We start from the raw sequence: 14581 nt of genomic DNA, 5'->3' as shown, positions 1-14581 counted from the left end.
TGTGGCTGACTGCGGGCTCTGCTGTGAGGCAGTGGTGGGAAAGCCAGGAGCCACCTCGGTCCCGGCTCTCCAGGAACATGAGGTGACACCTAGACCACGTGATTCTGGAGACAGCATCTGGGCCGCTAAACACGGAGAGGAAAGCCAGGGTTATCACAGGAAGGAGTTGGCCTGTTCAAGAAACAACAAAAAGGAGACCAGCCTTGAGAGAACAGGAAAAGGGGGGTGTGAAGTGAGGGACAAGAGCGAGGCGAGGCCGAAGCTCATGGGCCTTGCTGGCCAACGTAAATGTGGGTCTGTTTTAAGAAAAGTGGGAAATTGGAACGTTTTTGAAAAACATAGCGTAGTGACATGACCTGGGCAGCTTTTTAAAAGTACCATTTCTGTTTTTGAGTCTAATATTTCAGTCTTTGGTCCATTTTGAGTCTATTCTTGTGTGTGGTGTAAATTGGTGGTCTAGCTGCATTTTTTCTGTGTGTAACTGTCCAATTTTCCCACCACCATTTATTGAATAGACTGTCTTTAGTCTATTGTATGTTTTTGCCTCCTTTGTCAAATATTAATTGACTATAAAGTTGTGGGCTTATTTCTGGGCACTCTGTTCTGTTCCATTGATCTCTGTGTTTTATGCCAGTACAATGCTGTTTTGATTACTATGGCCTTGTAGTATAGTTTGATATCAGGTAGTGTGATTCTTCTAACTTTGTTCTTCTTTCTCAAGATCGCTGTTGAACATAAAAATCCTAGAAGAGAACATAGGCAGTAAAATCTGAGACATTTCTCCCAGCAGAATGCTTTCTGATGTATCTCCTTGGGAAAGGGAAACAAAAGAAAAAATAAACAAATTGAACTACATCTAACTAGAGAGTTTTTGCATAGCAAAGGAAATCATCAACAAAATGAAAACATAACCCATTCATTAGGAGGACATATTCGCCAATGATAAGGGGTTAATATCCAAAATTTATGTAAAACTTATAAAACTCAACAGTGAAACAAATACACAACCCAATTTAAAAAAAATGGACAAAAGACCTGAATAAGTACTTCTCCAAAGAGGACACACAGATGGCCAGGAGACATGAAAACATGCTCGATGTCATTAATCATCAGAAAAATGCAAGTTAAAACCACAATGACATGTCACCTCACACCTGTCAGAATCACCAATGAATCAACAAACAACAAGTGTTGGCAAGGATGTGGAGAAAAGGGAACCCTAGTGCACTGTTGGTAAGAATGCAGACTGGTGCAGCCACTGTGGAAAACAGTATGAAATTACCTCAAAATTTAAAAAATGAAACTGCCTTATGACCCAGAGATTCCACTTCTGGGAATTTACCCAAAGAAACCGAAAACATTAATTCAAAAGGATATATGCACCCCTATGTCTATAGCAGCATTATTTACAATAGCCAAGATTTGGAAGCAGCCCCTGTGCCCATCAGTAGATGAGTGGATAAGAAAGATGTGGTGCATTTATGTAATACAATAGTACTCTGCTGTAAAAAGGAGGGAAATTTGCCCTTTGTGACCGCATGGAGGGACCTGGGGAGCATAGTGCTAAGTGAAATGAGCCAGTCAGAGAAAGACAAGCACCATATGATCTCACTCAGATGTGGAATCTAATGAACAAACTGAACTACCAAGCAAAATAGAGACAGACTCATAGATACAGAGCAGGGGACGGGGGTGTGAGGGAGGGGTGTGTTGGAGGATGGAGAGATTGCCCAAAAAGAAACAAAGAGAGAGAGAACTCATGGACAACAGTGCTGGGGAGGGGGGTGAGGGAAGGTGGAAGAGGGCATCGAAGGGATAAATGGTGATGGGAAAATGTAAAATAAAATCTTTTTTTAAAAAAAAAACACATATTTTATTGATTTTTTACAGAGAGGAAGGGAGAGGGATAGAGAGTTAGAAACATCAATGAGAGAAACATCGATCAGCTGCCTCCTGCACAGCCCCCACTGGGGATGTGCCCGCAACCAAGGTACATGCCCTTGACTAGAATCGAACCTGGGACCTTTCAGTCCGCAGGCTGACGCTCTATCCACTGAGCCAAAGCAGTTAGGGCAATAAAATTTTTTTTAAAGTGTCATTTCTGGCTGTTTTACTGACCAAACCAAGGAGAGGTGGTGGCCTGGGAGCCGGCACAGTGTAGGCAGAGGAGTGCCCAGCGAGCTATGAAGGAGCTGGACTGGGCCTCCGTGAGGTCCAGGATCTGAGCCACTGGGCCACTCGGCCAACCAGAGCACAGGTATCGGAGTGACTGTGTCTCTTCTCCAGCGACAGGACACAGAGGAGCCCCGGTGACAGTGACGAGGTTATGAATTCAGGAAGAGATGGCAAGGAGCACAGAAGGGAAAGGGCCGCCTTAATGGTTTCCATTCATTAAAAGAGGAAGAAGGAAATTAAGTGAAGCGTCCAACTTAAGAAGCTAGAAGAGGCAGTGAAAGTCCAAAGTACAGCTCTATGCTGGCAGACAGACACATTTTGATGAAACTGATGCTCTTCCGGAAAATAATTACCAAGATTCCTTCAAGGTACAGTGTGACCTTAGGTAACGCAGCAGTGATGAGGTCAGGCTCCACTCGCAGGTGGGAGTGGATTCAAATCCAGCCGCCACTGCGTTTAAACGGGGGGCCGTGCAGAATGTCCAGGAAGAAGTAGCAAAAGTTCTCCACGGAAGTTTAAAGCAAAATCAGACGAATGGAATTAAAGAATGATTGTTTAATAATGTCGCTTCTTCCTGAAAAAATGTGGGTTTGATGCAGTCCTAATGAACAACTCATTTTATATTTGTTAATGTTATATTTGTTACAGTATTTGCTTTCCTTTGGCGGAAGGGAGAGAAACTGACAGTTACCCTAAACTTCCACAGGGAAGACGAATGGACAAAATAGGAAGAACAACTTGGAAGTGAGGCATGAGGACAGGACGCGCTAAACACAGATTGTAAAATGGGCTGTAAGTTTCACATATTAAAATAGCAGAGCACATAAGTATTGAAACATAGATCAATAGAGCAGACAGCTCTGCGGCAGTCTTTCATGTGCCTGACTTTATTAGATAATAAAAGTGGCAAAGAAATATTCAATAAATGATGCTGGGTCAATTGATTAACATTTTGGGGGGCGTAAATACAGCAAAATTAAATCTTCGTCTTACACTATACATCAAGGTAAAATCCAGATTGATTAAACATTATAAAGTAATTTAAAAGTTAATTAAAACTGCCCTGGCGGGTGTGGCTAAGTTGGTTAGAGTATTGGCCCATGTACCAGACGGTGGTGGGTTCAATCCCCAGTTGGGGAACGTACAGAAGGCAACCAATTGATCTCTCTCTCTCTCTCTCTCTTTCTCGCTCGCTCTTCCCCCTCTCTAAAATCAATAAGCATACCCCTGGGTGAGAATTTTAAAATAATAAATAAATGAATAAATGTTAATTAAAATAAACAATCTAGACAAAGTTCCAGGGGAAAAGGCACCTACTATCTATCTTGCCCTCCTTTCTCCCTTGATCCCCATAAAAATACATACAGGGCTGGCAACGTAGGTTCCTGTGCCACCTGAAATTCTTCTGAGTTAATACAGTGATTGTAGTAATCAGAGCCTGCATGTCTTTTTCCATGTGAACAACTGTACATCTATTTTGCCCACCCTTGCATGTGTGTGCACATTTCTCTTCCTCCTCTCTCTCTCTCTCTCTCTCTCTCTATATATATATATATATATCTACACTAATAAAAGAGAAAGATGCAAATTGATCGCACCTTTGTGACACCCTTACCTTCGAGACCAGCCAATCAGGAGTGAGTATGCAAATTAACCCAACAAAGATGGTGGATTGATTTGCATACGCAGGCGCTGAGAGGCACACTCCAGCTACTCCAGGCCTCTGGGTAGCGTGGGAAGGCGGAAAGGCAGCTCTGGCAGGAGTGAAGGTGGTGCTAGCAGCCAGGGGAAGGAAGGCCTATCTTGCATGAATCTTCGTGCATTGGGCCTCTAATATATATATATATATATATATATATATATATATATATATCCAGGAGTAAAGCTTTGTTCTTTCTGGCAATTATAGAAGGCTGCCACCCATGTAATTTGAAGCTTTAAAATGTTTACACTCAATATGGTATGGATGAGACAACATTCAAAGTGGGTCTTTGGTGGTGTTGGGGATGGGTAAAAAGAAATAAATATTTATTTAACCTCATCAAGAAGAGGGAGAGAGTCAAGAAACTATTAAGAATAAGAGAAATCAGAATTATGGTTAAGGAAAACAAATTTAAAATGCAGCAAGCATGTGTGACTTCATACTGATAAATGAGAAAACTTTGATGAGATAGATTATATTATAGGAAAACATATATAGCCAGAAAGTTGATTTCAAAAAACAATGAGAAGATGTAAGATACAAAGCCATGGGGAAGCTGAAAAATTAGTCAAAGAAACGGCAGTGGCCCCGTGCCCCAGGGGTGAGCTCATGCGCTTGGAGGAACTGGAGGGAGCTGGTGGCCCCTGTCCTTCCGTGTCCCTCTTTGCTCAACACCAGGGCCCCACTGGAGCCACACAGAGGCCTGGGGCTGGGGCAGGGGCTGGGGGCTTCGGGAGAAGGAAGCGGGCTTGCCTCATCCAAGGGGCAGACTCTGCTCTCCTCCACCCAGTTGTGGGCGGGAATGTGGGCCAACACCCAACTCACAGCCACAGGAATGTTAAACCAGGTGGGTGCGGCCAGTTCCCGTGACCCCTGCGGTGCTGGGAGCAGGCGGGATCAGAGAGGCACCTCCATGCCATTGGCCTTGATGGTTGTGGAAACTGTTTCTCAGGAGAGGCATTACCCAGCAGTCCTCAGGTGGGACATTTTGCTAAAGAACTTCCTCCCCACTGCACCTTCCTCCCCACTGCACTTCCCTCCCCACTGCACCTTCCTCCCCACTGCATTTCCCTCCCCACTGCACCTTCCTCCCCACTGCACCTTCCTCCCCACTGCACCTTCCTCCCCACTGCATTTCCCTCCCCACTGCACCTTCCTCCCCACTGCACCTTCCTCCCCACTGCACCTTCCTCCCCACTGCACCTTTCTTCCCACTGCACTTCCCTCCCCACTGCACTTCCTCCCCACTGCACTTCCTCCCCACTGCACTTCCTCCCCACTGCACTTTCCTCCCCACTGCACTTTCCTCCCCACTTTCACATGTTTGAAATTTTTTTCATAATAAAAAGTGTTTTTCAGTCCAATTCAGTTGAAATCCAAATTGAACCTCGAATTCAATCAAAGTCTTTCTCTCTCCAGCCCCAGCCTGAACACTAGTGGGGGACCCCCAGCCCGCCCGCCCCCACCCAGTCCTCTGCTGCTCCTGGGGAGGAGGCTTGGGGCCTGTGGGGGCTGAAAGGCAGGATCACACTGTGAGGGGCAGCCGGGCTGGCCGGGTCCCTGCCAGCAGGCTCTCTGCCTGCTGCTGAGTGCCGCTCTCCCGTGAGCATGGCCCGTGGACAGAGCTGGGGCCAGTATTTCCTCAGTGTCCACCTGGCACTGGAGCCAAGGCTGCCCTCCCGGTGCCCTTCCTCCTGGCCTGCAGGGCAGCACTGCTCCAGCCAGCCTCTCCTCGGGGCTCTCCAGGCCCCGCTATGTCCATGTGCCCACCTGTGCTCCAGGCTCAGCCCGGTGCCCACAGCTCAGCAGGCACCGGCCGGGAGCCGCAGGTCCCTCCCGCTCCAGCCGTACCAGACAGGACGGTCCTCTTCTCACTGGCCCTGGCGGGGATGAGCTGCCCCTCCCCGACCCTGGGGATGGGACAAAAGAGCCAAAGCCCCTCCTGAAGTGGCTCATGACTTGGTAGGTCCCCCCTCATTGAACTCCAGTCTTCACACATCCAGAAGGATCCAGAAGGAAGTCACGGGGAGGGGCAGGACCTGCCTGGCCTCTCCCTGAGCCCGGGGGAGTGGCTCCCAGCTCTCTGGCTCTGGCTGCCAAAATGCTCCAAGCTTATTGTTCTGGCTCCTGGAGCTTCAGCCAACATTTCAGGCCAATAGGAAAAGCCCGAAGCCACATCCTGTTGTGCTGATTTTAGGAAGGTTTCCAAAGTGGTTTTAAGCCTCTTAGTTGTTTATTGGGGTGTTTATCTCATCTCTCAATAGGACACCTTTGGAATTTCTAACCGCCTCTCGGGTCACTTTGTTTTGCTAGTGCCCACGTCTCATGAAAAGTGACTAACCACGCAGTCGCTGGCCGTCTGTCATCCTGAAGGCGGCAGATTAAAACACTTCTCATTAAGAGAGCCGGCGTCCTCGCATCACTGCTGTATTTATAGCTGCCTGACATTTACTGAGCCCCTAATGCATGCCGGGCACTGTGTTAAGCACTTATGTGTATTATACGGATTCCCCATTATTTAACAAGCGGACCCTCCTGGCCAAAGAGACAGGTCCTCTTACTGTATCTTTATTTCATTTATGAGAAGAGAGTTGCACGGAAGTGTGGAGTCATTTTCTCAAGGTGACACAGCAAGTGACACGATTAGGACTTGAATCCAGGGTTCACTGACGCCAAACCCGTCCTCTCTACCAACACGTCCGCCAGCACCAAGGACGGGGTGTGGTGCTGCCCCCAAACCTGCTCTGGCTTAGAGGAGATCGAGGCTCTTTGTCCGGGGCTCCTGGCCACAATGCCCAGGACACCATGTGGGGGTCTCCCCGGGGCCTGCTTCTTGGTCAGGGATGGGGAAGGGCCAGTGCCTCTCCCACTTACTCGCCTCCGGGGCGGGCAGCAGAGCAGCTGCCTGGCAGGCTTGTGGCGAAGACTGCAACTTCCTTGCCATCTTCTTGGTCTCTGCTGCCGTTTCCATTCCCTGGACAGAGCCCAGGCTCGGATGTACCACAAGCGCCACAAACAAACAAACTGAGCAGGTCTCTCCCAGCTGGTCCCTCTCGGGGTGCCCCCCCCCCCCCCCCCCCGCTCCCAGGAGAAAGGCGTGTCCCTCACAACCCTGGTCCCAGAGCCAGTGTCCTCGCCCAGTTAACGCAACAGCCTCCTGACTCGTCTCCCGGTCTCCCCCTGGCCCCTGGAAAGCCCAGTAGTCCCTCGGTGGCTAGAGTGACATATCCGAAGTACAGATCAAATCACGTCCCCGGCTCTCTTAATGAGAAGTGTTTTAATCTGCCACCTTCAGGATGACAGACGGCCAGCGACTGCGTGGTTAGTCACTTTTCATGAGACGTGGGCACTAGCAAAACAAAGTGACCCGAGAGGCGGTTAGAAATTCCAAAGGTGTCCTATTGAGAGATGAGATAAACACCCCAATAAACAACTAAGAGGCTTAAAACCACTTTGGAAACCTTCCTAAAGGTTTTAGGAAGTGCTGGCTTTAAATGCTAACGAAGAAAATAAACAACTCCGTGCTGGCCCACTAGCTCCGCCCAGCCCGCCCAGCTCGCCTCTCTGACCTCACTGGCTATGATTTTTCCTCTTGTTGCTAAGATTCCTACGCACTAGCCTTCCCGTCCTTCAGCAGCAGGGCACCTGCGCCTGCTGACCCTCTGCTGTGGGCACTCTCCCTGTGTCCTCGTAGGGCTGACTCCACCATAGGCCTTTTGCAGCTCGGTCACCTCCTCAGAATGCCCTCAGTCCACCTACCTCCGGCAGTCCTGGTGCCACCAGCACTGGTCACATCCCCTCACCGCCCCCTCTGATTTTCCTCATGACCTGCATGGTGGGCGGTGGCACATTCACTGCCTGTCTCCCTCCCCTGGCACGTAAGTTCCCCAGAGGCAGAGAATCTGGTTGCTCCCCACTGTCTCCAGGGTGCACGGAGGGCCTGGTGAGCAAGGCCGTCTGATGGGTGTGTGTGAATGAGCTGACAGGCTGAAAGGCCCGCGCGCCTTGGCAGCCGCACGCTTGTCGTGCACAGGGAGCGTCTGTTACTTTTACTACCTGCCATCGAGTCACCTTTCTGGTAAGAGCACCCTCAGATTCCTGTAAAGAATCAGCCCTTTGCTCACTCTGTCCACACGGATTGAGGTGAGACTGGCCTTCCTGGTGTGTCTGGGGACAGAGAGGTAGCCCAGACCTGAAATTCCGGGACTCATTTCCTGGCCACCAGGATCCAGGTAGGTCTGAGCCAAATGGGTCAGTGAGAAACCAGCTCCGGGACATTGACTGCACCTGTTGGTGGACAAATGTCCCCTTTCTCCTCAGGTCGGCGGGATTGAGCCAGGCGTTGTTAGTGCTTGAGAGCCAGGCTTCTCTGGAGCAGAGCAGAGGGAGGCAGGGCGGGGAGGGTTGCTGGCACCTGGTTGCATGCACTACGGTTGCTTCTGATTATTTTAGACACTTTGAGTTGGGTTTCTGTCAGCTGTGACTAGAAGCTTCATGACCAGGTTACCTCCCTAATTTCATTTCTTTTCATCTAAATTGGGAGTTAAGTTCAGCTGCTAAACTTGAAAAGGGTGAAGTAAATGAAGGAGTCCATTTTTGTCATGTCATGATAATTTTAATACTATTACTACTACTACTACTACTATTAATAATAATAATAATTTTGGAGATAATCCATCCTGGCCTGCGATGGTGGCTCTGTAATACTACTAGGGACTCAGGCTTCTTCAATTTTATTTTATTCTCAGCCACCTACACATGTGCTTGTTGCCCATGGTGACAGGTGACTGATCAACCCCCAGCTCTGAGTTCCAGTCGGGACAGAGGAGAGAGAAGGCCAAAGCAACACAGGTGCGAGCGAAGTATGGCCACAGCCCCTAAAGGAGACTTTACAGACCAGAGAAAAACCTTTTCTCCCCCATTTTTCATTATAAAATATGTGAAACATAAATTTTGCCATTTTAGCAATTTTAAGTGTATAATTTAGTGGCATTAATTATATACATGATATTATGCAACCATCAACACTGTCAATTTTTTAATATATACATTTTTAATTGATTTCAGAGAGGAAGGGAGAGGGAGAGAGGGATAGAAACACCAATGTGAGAGAGAATCATTGATTGGCTGCCTCCTGCAAGCCCCCCCCCCCCCCCCCCAGGGATTGAGCCCGCAACCCAGGCATGTGCCCTTGACCAGAACCAAACCCGGGACCCTTCACTCTACAGGCTGACGCTCTACCCACCAAGCCAAACCAGCAAGGGCACCACTGTCAATTTTTAAAACATTTCATCACACTGAACAATTCTTGAGCTATTAAGCAACAGCTCCCCACTTCCATCTCCTCTCAGCCCCTGATCACTTTGAATCTACTTTCCGTCGCTATGAATTTTGCTTATTCTAGGTACTTCCTATGAGGGGAATCACGCACTGTTTCTCCTTCTGTATGTAGCTTAATTCACTTAACACAGTGTTTTTAGGGCCCATCAATGTTGTAGCATGTGTCCAAATTCCATTTCTTTTATGGCTGAGTAATGTTCTTCTGTATGTATATAACATACTAGGGGCCCAGTGCACGAATTTGTGCACCTTGAAAGGAACTGTGGGCCACGAGGCTGTGGTGGGCACAGGAGCAGGTCTCGGCCCATCCTCCGCACCCCCCAGCCCCTCCCACCATGGCCCTGGGGCCCCTGTCTGCCAGCAGCCCTGCTCCCACCACCACAGCTCCCATGCACTGACAGTGGGGAGCAATTGGGAGTGGCACCAGCAATGGGTGTGAACCGTGGCTGCTGCACTAATTGCCCCTCAGGAGCAGGGTGAGGTGGAGAAGCTCTCAGGGGTGATCAGGGCGGGCAGCCACCACTCGCACCCGCTGACAGCACTGAGCGATTGGGACCTGCACTGGGTACGGGTAGCGGGTGTGAGAGGTGGCTGCTGGCCCCAATCGCCCCTCAGGAGCAGGGGGAGGTGGAGAAGCCCTGAGGGACGATCAGGGCAGGCAGCTGCCGCTCGCACCTGCTGATGGCGCCAAGTGATTGGGGCCAGTGCTGGGCACCAGCAGTGAGTGCAAGAGGTGGCTCTGGCACTGGCAGCAGGTAGGAGTGGGGCTGCTGCCAGGAGCAGGTGCAAGTGCCCAGGGGGACCGCAGAGTGTGGGAGCAAAGAATTATCAGTAACCACCAGAGACTCGCCCCGATGACAGCGACCAGCAGCCTGCCTTGGTCTGGCACCCCCGCTCACCTGCTCCACCATCCCGCCACAGCCGATGCCTGCCATGTTCCACGCTCTGCTGCCTTCCATCAACGCTTGCCATGCTCTGATGCCTTCTGCACACACGCTCCCTGGTGGTCAGCACACATTATAGCGACCAGTTGTTCGGTTGTTCCACCCTTCAGTCTATTTCAGGGGTGGACAACCCCTGGCACGCGTGCCAAACATGGCACGCCAGTAACTTTTGCTGGCACGTGAGACCCTCTCTTATAATCTTCCATTTACAATTTTTGTGAACATTTGAATGACTTAAATGTTAAATTACAAGGAACTGGCAAGACACTTGATGTTATGTTTGGTTACATAAAGGCTTTTGAAAAGAAATTGGAAGTCTTTAAGAGGGATGTGGATGGTGAGAGATTTAGATGTTTCCCAAACCTTAAGAGGCACATCACAGACCTCCCAAAAGATGACAGAACAGACTGTCAAAGCCTTCAAAAGCTGTTTTTAAACATCATCGAGTCAACTATTGAGCAGTTCTTCTCAAGATTTGTGAAATTCAAAGAACTGGAAGAGACAGCAAAATTCATGAGGTTTCCAGACAGCATGAAACTGGAGGAACTAAACTTACAAATGTTTTCATGGATAGACATGGCTGACTTTGAAATGCAGTTGATTGAATTTCAGAGTAGCTCAATTTGGAAGCAGAAATTTATTGACCTTAGAGTTGACTTGGAAAACATTGGAAAAAAGCGATTAGAGACAGGAGTACCAGAGAGAGGTGTCGAAAACGAACTATTGAGGACTTGGAATGCCATTCCAGAAAATTTTTTCTGTTTAAAAAACTTTGCAACAGCGTTACTCTCCATGTTTTCATCCACATACACTTGTGAATCTTTGTTCTCAGTGATGAATTTTGTTAAGTCTCGTAATAGGAGTAGCCTGACGGATGAAAGTAGTAGCTCATGCATATCTCTGAAGGTCACGAAATATAAACCTGATGTAAAATCTCTGTCATCAGTGATGCAGCAGCAAAAGTCCCACTGATAATATCAAATGGAATCATAAAGTTTTCTGTCAGACTATCAGTGTACATGTATACATTAAAAAATAAATGTATTTTTCATCATCATATACTGTGTTTTTGTCGCTCAAATGAATTTTATTATTTCTTCAAGGTTCTTCACATATGTACACCTTAAGAGATATCAAGTAGGCGTAACATGTTCTCAAAAAATTAGGGTTGGCACGCAGAAGAATTTTGAGTCAGAGATTTTGCTAGTTTTGGCATGCACTCACAAAAAGGTTGCCCACCCCTGGTCTATTTGCATATTATATATATAGACTAGAGGCCCAAATGCACGAAATTCGTGCAAGAGTAGGCCTTCCTTCCCTCAGCTGCCAGCATCGGCTTCCCTCTGGCACCTGGGACCAAGGCTTCCTTTACAGCCCCAGCTTCCTCAGGAAGGTCATCCGAAAGGATGTATGGTCTAATTAGCATATTACACTTTTATTATTACAGATATTTAGCCATTCCTCATCTGTTGGTGGGCACTCGAGCTGCTTCCACCTTTTGGCTATTGTTCACAAAACAACTTTTAATTATACTGTATTGATCAGAAATTTGTTACAGGGTACACTTATCTTTAAGGAAGACTGAAAAAAATGTAATTTTCTTTCAACGAGACAAAATGAACTCCCAGCCACTTTATTTGTTAGAAGAAATGAAGGCTATTGGGTAAGCAGCTAGGAGCCTTTGAAACAGCCCAGGCCTTCACCAGAAATGGCTTTCCGTGCATAGAGCACATTCACTGCCGCATAGAGACCCCGTTCAGGGGCAGGGTCTGGGCACCGGGCAGTCCTCTCCAACAGGTCTGAACAAAAGACCACTCACCTGCCCCAGCACCCATCCTTCAATAGCAGAGAGGGCACAGATCACCAGAGGTCCTCCTGGAAACAGGCTGAGGCACCACGGCATTCACCGGTTCACAGGAGAACCATGGCTCTGCCCGGAGAATGGGGGAGTTTCCTGCTGGCGCAAAGCAGGCCCTTGCCTACACCCTCCCTCCCCTTTCTGTCTGCCCTCCAAAGGTTCTTCCTTGTCCAGCTCTCTCCCTGAACTCGTCTGAGGTGGATATGGGAAGACAAGCTTCCTACTGGGCTCAGGATCTATAAGGGGTTTCCTGTTTCGGGTTTAATTGTCACAGGTTGCTGCATATCAAGCTTGGGAATTCTGTGGCAACATAGCTCTTTGAAAAAGCCAATAGGCTGCCGATATTTTCTGGAAGAGCAGTCATGGCCAAACGTCTATTCCGTACATAATATTCAAGCATGAAGAGCCCGCCATCCTGGCCCACATTACTCTGCAGTCATGCTAGGCTCCTTTCATTTCCTCAAACGCATTGTGCACTAGGGCTTTAACCTGCTAGTCCAACCGCTGCCCCTGCTCTTCGCTTGGCTGTTCATCGTTAAGGGTCCAGTTTCAATGGAACTCCGTCTGCGAAACCCTCTCCACGACCCTCAGTGATGCTCTGCAGTGACCTGCTCTCCCCGCAGAGTGCTTCACAGCCCTCCTCGTCCTCCCTCTTAGGTGGAGTTCCCTGGGGCAGGGGTTCAGATGCCCTGACTCACAGGTGTGACCCTGAGGAAGCCCACAGGGAGCATGGGAATGGCACGAGGATGGGCAGTGCGATTTCTCAGAGGAGCAGCACTGGCATCACCGGGGAATTGGCTAGAAACACAAAATGTTAAGAGCCCCCTCCACACGGAGGTTTAGCCAGCTTCACATGTGATCCTGCTGTGCACTGACGCTGGAGAACCAGAGGGAACGGGGACAGAGTCAAACAGGATGGGTCCCTGGTAACATCTCGCCTTGGCCTGATCCGTGGAGGACTCTAGACTATCGCATTCGTGGCACCAGAGCTGTCCCTGCCTCTGGCAAGAAGACAACACCTTGTATGGGCCACTCATTGACTGCAGGCCGGCGAGGCAGCTTCTACCAGCCAAGAGCAGTTCTCCCAAGAAGGGGCAGCTGAGGGCAGCGGGAGTGGGGAGGTCAGGGTTAGGGCTGCAATGGACCAAACCAGTAAAGGGATCTGGGTATCTTCAGGCACCAGCAGCATCCACTGCAATTGTTCTTATTTGTTAACTAGAGGCCCAATGCATGAAATTCATGCAACAGTAGGCTAGGCCTTCCTTCCCCTGGCTGCTGGCACCGGCTTCCCTCTGGCACCCTGTATCTGGGCTTCCCTTGCAGCCCCAGCTTCATCCAGAAGGTCATCCAGAAGGTCATCCAGAAGGACGTCTGGTCTAATTAGCATATTATGCTTTTATTATTATAGATCATCCCTGTCCTCGCCATTAGACTGAGAGTTCCAGCTGATCAAGAGCAATGTCCTTGCTTAGGGTTGATCTGCCAGTGTCTCGCACAGAGTGTGAAACAATGATTATGGATGCGATTACCTGGTTAAACACGTGCTAACGGAGGCCTCCTGTATCCCGGGCACTGCTCAGGGCCTGTGATTTAGCTGTGACAGCACGAGCCACTGTCCTTGGAAAAGGTTCTTTCCTTTGCTCTAGCTGGGGAGATGGCGATAAGCACGCAAACGTATATGTGAACCTGTTTCCATACGTGCCTGTGACCGAGGATGATGTCAGGTACTGAGGGACTCAGAGGAAAACGGCGCCGAGTGAGAGGAGGGGACGTGCAGGCGCTGTTTGGGAAGGGCAGTGACAGAGGGTTCTCTGGAGCCGATGCTCCCGCTGAGGTCCGAATGAAGTGAGGGGTTGAACCGTGACAACCGAGGCAGCAACTTTCAGGTAAATTCACAATTGTTTCCAAGTAAATGTTACTTTTTTACTAGAAGAATGCCTCCGGGAAGAGCATTCCAGACACCGGGACCAGCTGGGTGAGCCTGGCATTTCTGTGCTGGTAAAGCAGGAGGGGCTGGGAGAGACAGACGGGGCGTGCTGCTGTTTCCATTTGTTTTTTAATTTAAACATTTTTCTGGATACACATGTACGAGGTTTTTAAAAATCAAATAGGATCGAATGAGCTGTAAGGAAAAGCAGCTGTTCTTTCCACTCCAGGCCTCTCCCCAAAGCCAACCACAAGTACCCATTTCTGCCTCAGTTTAGCTCACTTCACCCCAAAGCTGGTTGTAGATCATTTTAGTTCATCCCTTGGTTGTCTCTGTATGTTCAATAACATGCGCCAACCTCCAGCCCTCACCAGCCATAGGCGGTACCTATTGGCTGTTCTCTTTGTGAGACAGGGTTGCCCCTCCCCTCCGCCCCTCCGCCCAACTTGCAGCTTCCTCACTGCTCTGGGCGACAGGAACTCGAAAGCTCTTGGGTGATTTTCACCATCTCTTCCACTTGCACCCATGTGGGTGCCATTCCCTCAGAGGAGTTTTTCTCTTTTAACCCGTGCCCCTGGGAAGAAGGGCACAGGCCATGGTGAGGCGCCACCGACACGCAGCCCACTTCCTCTTTA

This window comes from Myotis yumanensis, unplaced genomic scaffold, assembly GCF_028538775.1.
Source record: "Myotis yumanensis isolate MYYU_CA2020_CCGP unplaced genomic scaffold, mMyoYum1.0.hap1 SCAF_4, whole genome shotgun sequence".
NCBI classification, from domain to species: domain Eukaryota; kingdom Metazoa; phylum Chordata; class Mammalia; order Chiroptera; family Vespertilionidae; genus Myotis; species Myotis yumanensis.
The sequence above is the reverse complement of the archived record's forward strand: the minus strand, read 5'-3'. Positions refer to the sequence as shown.